Source organism: Cynocephalus volans, chromosome 15 (genome assembly GCF_027409185.1).
Source record: "Cynocephalus volans isolate mCynVol1 chromosome 15, mCynVol1.pri, whole genome shotgun sequence".
Lineage (NCBI taxonomy): Eukaryota > Metazoa > Chordata > Mammalia > Dermoptera > Cynocephalidae > Cynocephalus > Cynocephalus volans.
In genome coordinates, this window is record NC_084474.1 from 23,567,690 (window position 1) to 23,575,216 (window position 7,527).

At 45.7% G+C, this 7,527-nt stretch overlaps 3 non-coding genes across 3 annotated transcripts; 2 read left to right on the forward strand and 1 right to left on the reverse strand.

The window, feature by feature from the left end:
- Positions 1-4,254: 4,254 nt before the first annotated feature.
- Positions 4,255-4,327, reverse strand: TRNAR-ACG (transfer RNA arginine (anticodon ACG)). The gene has a single exon. It is a non-coding gene; the product is annotated as a tRNA-Arg (tRNA).
- Positions 4,328-4,706: 379 nt separating this feature from the next.
- On the forward strand, positions 4,707-4,800 carry TRNAY-GUA (transfer RNA tyrosine (anticodon GUA)). Its single transcript has 2 exons — positions 4,707-4,743; positions 4,765-4,800. It is a non-coding gene; the product is annotated as a tRNA-Tyr (tRNA).
- Positions 4,801-5,461: 661 nt separating this feature from the next.
- On the forward strand, positions 5,462-5,534 carry TRNAA-AGC (transfer RNA alanine (anticodon AGC)). Its single transcript has one exon. It is a non-coding gene; the product is annotated as a tRNA-Ala (tRNA).
- The last annotated feature ends 1,993 nt before the right edge of the window (positions 5,535-7,527 follow it).

A 7,527-nucleotide genomic window follows, 5' to 3' on the forward strand; every position in this document is an offset into this window, starting at 1 on the left:
CAGAAATTTATTTTCTCGTAGTTCTAGGGACTGGAAGTCCAAGACCAAGGTATCAGCAGCGTTGTGTTCTCCTGGCTTCTCTCCTCAGCTTGCAGATGACCTTTCTTCTGTGCACACACGTCCCTGCTGTCTCGGTATGTTTTAATCTCCTCTTTTAAGAACACCAGGAAGATTAGATTAAAGCCCACACTACAGGTCTGATTTTAACTTAATTACCTCTTAGAGGCTCTATCTCCAAATACAGTCACATTCTGAGGTACTGGGGGTAGGGCTTCAACATATGAATTTGAGGGGGATACAATCCAGCCCATAACACATGCCAGCAATTTCTCAAAACTATGCCCCATTTCAGTTTGCTTTATATTTTGACCATGTTTTGTTGTTGGTTTTTTTTAAATAAAACTTTTTGTATTTTTTAGAAATCCTTAAGTATTTTTGTGTTTTTGAGAAGAGTGATGTATGCCTTATCGTATCTCTAAGGACTTACAGGTCCTTAATCACAATACTATAAAATCCACTTTCGTCTTGACAGATAATCTTCCCAGAGCCTCCTGACCATTTTCTACCCCCCAATTTCTCCTGATTGCTTTCTTAGCCTGCAGCATCACTGTCAACCTGAGATTTATTTTCAAGGAATTCCTGGGTTGTTTCCCTTTTTTTTCTTAAATCCTGTGAACTCCTCTTTCTAGGATTTTTTCTTTGTTTTGCTGTAGTACATTTGTGGCAGACACAGAGATATGCTAGATTGTCTTTCAAGAAAGGACTCGCTGCACAGCTGCAAGGAGCATGGTTAACCGAGTCTCCAGGTGTTAACTCCTTCAGGGGCCACCTCTGCTTTCTAGCTGAGGTTACCCACCTCTGGCCAATGACTGAGCAAGGTGGTGGTATGAGGGTCCACCATTTCTGCCCACCTGAGGCTCCTCTAAAGGGCAATCTTTGCTTCGAAGCTACCAAGGTGACCGGCAGACTTTGGCAGGTCTGCATCATGGTCTGATGCCTGCCCCTATCCAATCCTGTGTCCTCTCCTTTTCCATTCACAGATATTGCTCCCCAATAAAATTTCATACTCTAATTCTGTTTCAGCTTCAGCATCCTGGGAAATACAACCAGTATAACATCTTCAAATAATGTTTATTTACTTTGTATTTGTTTCAGAAAGGAATCATGGGATTTAAATTTCATGAGACCTTGCAAGTGTGAACTATTTGTCCTCATATGTGATTGCTACTTTGATGGGGTATACAATTCTTCGTTTAAAAGTATTTCCCTGCAGAGCTTTGAAGGCCTTGATCTTCTAACTATCCATTATTGCTGATGACATGTCTGATGATCATCCAATTCTTACTCCTTTGTAGCTGTTTTTTATTTGTTTGTGTTTTGTTTTGTTTTATTCTGTCCCATCTCTGAAAGCATTCATTTTTACCCTCAATGCTTTTAAGTTTCACTGTGCTGGGTCCAGGCATAGTTGTTTTTCATGCATTCTACTTAGACTGTCCTTTTGATCTGATGACTAATGTCTTTCTTCCATGCTTTCCCTAAATTGTCCCTGCTTTCTCCTTCTGGAACTCTCATTAGATAATTGTTGTATCATCTGTATCTCTCTTCTGTGATTTTATTTTTATATTTTTTACTCTCTATGGTCTAACATCATCAGAGATATTTTCCATTCTGTCTTCTATATCTTCATATTTGATTTTTAGCTGTGACTGTCTTATTTTTCACCTTAGCAATCACATGTTTCATTTTCAAGAACTCTGTTATTGCCTAGTTGCTCCTTGTAACGTCACCATATTCTGTTTTTCACTGCTACAATACCCCTTTGGACCTTGAGGATATCCATTAGCATTTAAAAAAAAATTCTGTTCTATTCCTCGCATTATCTTTGCTCCCTCCTGGGCCATTTATTTGATTGGTTCATCCTGGACTTTCTTTTTGAAGTTGTTTCCTCTCAAATGTCTGGTAAACCTTTGTTCACATTAACAAATGAAGGACTGTGTTGATTCATATCTGTAAAAGGCCAGGTCCGGGGGACAAGCAGGCTTTTTCATTGTGGCACATGGATGGGAAACAGCCATGCTGGCCCAAGATACCTCAAACTGCCAAGTCAAGGAGGGGCTCACTCCTGAGAGTGGGATGGGGTGGCCTTCCTTTTCTCTCCTTGTCTATTATTATTGTTAGGCTCTACTCTGCCTCTCTCCAGCCCTATGCCCAGGCCAAGGACTCTCCCCAGGCAAATCTGCTCTGCTTAAGCAGTTCTCCAGGGGGCTCCAGTTGGGGACAAATGAAGCAGCGTGTTGAGGGGCAGCTGACTTCTGTGTTGCTGCCTCTGTGCCTGGAGCCTCTTGGGAGGTCTACGTGGAGAATGGTTTTGTCTCTGCTAGCTTGCAGAATGTGTATTTTGAGCTATGTTTTTCTCTATTCTGGCATATGTATCCATACAATTTCATCTGCTTTCCACTGCCCAGAAATTATTTAAAATTTTTGGTTTGCTGATTGTACCTACAGTAGTTTTTCATATTGCAATAGATTTTTTTTTCTTTTTGTATATGTTTATGATCTTTTCAATGCACTCTTGGGAAGGAAGAAATGCAAGCATTATGTGCTCAACCAAACATGTAATCCTAACCCCTGGACACAGTGGGTGAGCATCTAAATGAGGCCAGAACAATGGAGAGTTTTGCAGTCAGGCCTGAGAAAGAGAGATGAATATGTGGGTGATAGACTGTGAGGAATAAAGCTCAGGAACTTTTAGGGTGCGGGGACAACACCATGTTTCTAACTGTGAGCACTAGAGGAGCATAGAGAGGAGCTGAGAGCCACCGAGAGAGAAACCTTAAGGAGGCCAGTTACATTTCATCCTTGGTTTCCTAGGGACACCCTTGTATCATTAAAATAAATGTCTCTCTTGCTTACACTAGCTCTGTGTGAACATCTGTCACAGGTAAGAGAGCCAGAAATCATGGAACATCTTGGTCTCCATGGAACCTGTTACTTGGTCAAGCTGGTTATTGGGGAAGGGGGTGCAGCAAGGGGCCAGTGGCTCTGCCACAATGCAGTGATGGCCAGGACCACGACCTCTGCAGACAATGAACTGCTCGCTTGCAACACTTGTAAAATAAGGAGATGGTAGGACTAGGACAGAGGTTCTTTCCTCTTAGCCTAATTTACATGGTTCTGTCAATGAAATGGATGGATAGGAATCTCCCATGGAGGTTTTTTTTTTTTTTTTTTTTAACTCTCGGAAAGGCTATATAACTTTTTAAAGATATATCTGCTTTTTACTTGCAAAAATGGAAAAATGTTCACTAGGAAACATAAATACAACCCACCATCATTTTGTTCAAATCCTCTGTGCTGGCCTTCCCCCGCCCCATTCCAGTTTCTTTTGACCACGTTTGTGCAGCCTTAAGAGAGCCACTTTCCTGCTTAAAACAAACCAACAAACAAAAATACCCCAGTCCTTTTCTTTTCCATAACTTCACATTTTCTCTTCCCTAACTGCACATTTTAACACGTTTACTTTTAGGAATTGCTATCTTATCGAAGGGATTTTATAAATAATTCCAAACTGCCCTCCACAAGTAACATTAAGGTAATAACATAAAAACTCTGCTTGCTCAAATCAACATCATGCCCTTTGGGTTAAAAGACCCCTGCGGGCAGAAGCCAAGTCGTTAGACGGTTCTTACCGCAGCGCTAACAGCTGGGCAGGGGCACTGCGTGGGAAAAAAACGGCAGCAAACCATTAACGTGTTACCCTCTCGACTTTGACCTTACACAAACAAACCTTCGAAGCCGCATATAGGCCTATCTGGGCGTGAATAAGACCTTTGTTAAAATTAAATGTGAACTAGGAACCTGATCAAAAAGACATTTAAGTCATCTTAATTCTTTTTCTCTCTTTGCATTGTCGAGGGTGGGTGACTTGTGCAGTGACTGGCCGTGAAGATCATTCGCGAGCGCAGAGCGGCGGTGGAAGCAGTGCTGGGCTTCACCCCGCATCGTCCGCGGGAACTGCGGGCCTCGCGGGCTCGGGCGGGAGGCGCGGCCAGGGGCGTCCGGGAGCCTCGGGCCTCCCCTCGCCCCCGCAGAATTGTGACAGGACGGCACCGGGAGCCCAGGCAGGGCGGCAGCGGCAAGAGCGCGCGAAGGTTCTGACGCTGCAGAAATGTTAGTTACTGTTGTTATCTGTGGTTTAGGAGAGACGGAGGAAGGAATGATCTTTGGTTTTAAAAACCTGAGAGGACAAAAGTCCGAGCCAGGCAGGAGTCGAACCTACAATCTTCTGATCCGTAGTCAGACGCGTTATCCATTGCGCCACTGGCCCCGCACGTGCAGTTGGCTGGGAGGGCCATGCAGATCACCGAGTGGTGAGGCCCAGCCGACAGTCATCCTAGAGGCAACGCAGGCTGGTAAAGGAAAAGTGTGACAGACAGGTGGGGGTGGCGGTGGAGCCGCGGTCTTGACACGGCGGGCCCTGGACACCCGGGTTGGGAGCTTTTGCCGTGACAGCAGGGCTCGGGAGGCGGGGGGAAGGGGGGCACGGTGCAGGGTGCGAGCTGTCTTTTTGCGCACGCGCAAAACGCTTCCGCACCACTGGCGCAGTCTCCGGCCTCTGGCCCTCGGATTGCGCATGCTCGGTACAGTCCCTGGGCGACTGGCTCTAATGTGTTGAATCTCAAGGGGGCGCCACGTATGCTCGTGTCCCTTCGATAGCTCAGCTGGTAGAGCGGAGGACTGTAGTGGGTTTCCCTGACAATAGACATCCTTAGGTCGCTGGTTCGATTCCGGCTCGAAGGAGACACCTTAACCTTTTTCCCCGCTTCCTCAGATTCTCTCCGGGATCCCCCTCGCGGTTTCACGTTACATTCCGTGAAACGGTTAGGACCTTATGCGCTTTCGCTCTATTTTGGGCCTATGGCGTCCCGCGCGTGAAATCTTTTGTGATCCGCAAGCGAGGACGTGTCCGTGCAGGTTCCCAGCGCGGCTGGGAGGCTGCTGGGTCACGGCTTGTGCTTGGTCCTAAACCGTCTTTGGCGTTTCCCGAGTCCCCGAGTCACGCCGGTACCGGGCCAGTCGCCGGCTCCCGGGGCCAGGCGGGGACCCTTTCCTCAGAGCCCCGGGCAGCGTCAGCGACGCGAGGCCTGGCTCCGGCTGCCGTGAGGACAGGGCGGTCTGCGGGCAGGAACTTGGGAATCGGGAAGAGATCGCGATACAAAACACATGAAGCCGACGAAGTGCGTCGCTGCCTTCGGTAGTCCAGCTGGGAGGGCGGAGCTGTAGGTGTTTGTCCACAGCCGTCCGCAGGTCGTTGGTTCGATTCCGGCCTGAGGGAAAGTCACTTTTACTGTGTCAGTTTGGCTTTATGAAGCACGATGAATGTGGTCAAAGCAATTTATCTTCACGTCTCCATTCTCTGACCCTTCTCTAGAGGAACAGATAAGCGCCCGTGCCCAGCGGTGGGGGATTAGCTCAAATGGTAGAGCGCTCGCTTAGCATGCGAGAGGTAGCGGGATCGATGCCCGCATCCTCCAGTTTTCTTCCCTGCCCGTCCGGTCGTTTTTGTTTCGACGCTTTCTCAGCCCGACTGGAGCTGACAGTCAGACATCAGGAAAGTGAAAGTAGGGCGAGCTTAAAGTTACCGCTCCCTAAGACGTCCCAGACAAGGGATGATGGGTGCTGGCAGTTTATCTTCATTTAAAAAGTGTAGACGCACTTACTTTTTGGGAAATTTACGAAATTGGCCATTTTCTTTTACAAATGGCGATAGATTGCCGTCCCATCTATTGCCACTCCGACTCCTTTGTGATTGCTGTCTGTCTGCACTTCCAGGACGGAACTGCCCACAGTTAGGGCACTAGACAGATGGAAAAACGAAGCAAGAAACAGAACTTGGAAAAGAACGACAACTTTAAACGTTTGCTGAGCTGAAGAAGCGGGGGCTGTTCTGCTCCATCCCATCTCCTTACAGTGGGGTGCCCAGCCCTGGGCAGATCCCAGGTGGAGAGGATAAGACAAGGGGGATCTGTGGAGAGGCGAGGAAGTGCAGAAAAACCCTGGTTATTATTTTCAGTAAAGTCTTTTAATTGGATGCATTGTGAATCCTTTAAATTATGTCATCATGGTTTTCACGAAAACAAATTTACAAGGTAAGAAAAAAGAATTTTTTATCAGATCACATCCCAATTTCTAGTTTTGGATTATGGGTGTTCTAGCTGGCTGGGGGAGGAGCTAGCAGTGAAACTGTAAGTGACCAAAAGAGCAAGAAAGGGATAAGTCAAAGGAATATGAAGGAATGCACCCAAAACCCAGGTGGAGGACGTGTGTTTGGGGCAGATGACCTGGGTAGAACTCAAACGATATCTCTGGGTCAGCAGCCCAGGTGGGGATGGAATTCACATAAAAAAGGGTGGCAGTATTTCACATTGCTTAATCACACGGGCTGTGAAACCTGACGGCCTTTCTTTTGCCACTCCCTAGCTGCATGACCTTGGGCAAGTCGCTCGACATCTCGGTACTTCAGCTTCCTCATCTGTAAAATAGGGATGATAATAATGGCACCTACTTTTAATTAAAATAGAACTGGTAAAGCTCTTATACAGTGCCTGGCATGTAGTAAACACACGAGCTGTCATCACTGTGGAAGGAGGGAGAGATGGAGGGAAGGAAGGAAGGAAGAGGAAAATACATCATGACCAAGTGGGATTTATCCCAGCATACCAGACTGGTTCAACATTCAGAAATCAATGTAATTCATCATATTAAAGACTAAAGAAGAAAACCCACATGATCATCTCAGTAGATGCAGAAAAAACATTTGATCAAATTCAACATCCATTCCCGATTTTAAAATCTGTCAGCAAACTTGGAAGGGAAGAGATCTTCTTCAACCTGATAAAGGGCGTCAGCAAAAAACACACAGCTAACACTGTACTTAATGGTGAAAGACTGAATGTTTTACTTCCAAGATCAGAAACAAGTCCAGTGTGTCCATTCTGGATTTTTGGCTATAGCGAGTGCCATAAGGCAAGAAAAATGAAGTACAAGGCCTCCGATTGGAAGAAGTTAAAACTATCTCTAGTCGTACATATCTCATCTTTTAAAATATTGATTACATGTTGAGATGATAATATTTTAGATGTTTGGGGGTTAAATAAAATATATTAATAAAATTAATTTCATTTGTTTCTTTTTAGGTTTTTTGACGTGGCTACAAGAAAATTGAATCATATGTATGACTCATATTTGTCACTCACATCTTATTTCCCTGGACAGTGTGGTCGGAGAGATAGGCAGGGGCCAGATCATGTCAGGCCTTAGAGACCACAGTGAGGATTAATATCTTCATTCTAAGGGTAATATGACCATCAATGGGATTTACTTTTTATTATTTATTTATTTGTTTTTTGGCGGCTGGCTGGTATTGGGATCCAAACCCTTGACCTTGCACTGCACTCTAACCAGCTGAGCTAACCAGCCAGCCCCCATTAATGAGATTTAAATAAGGTGTGACTGTAGATGTCAAGA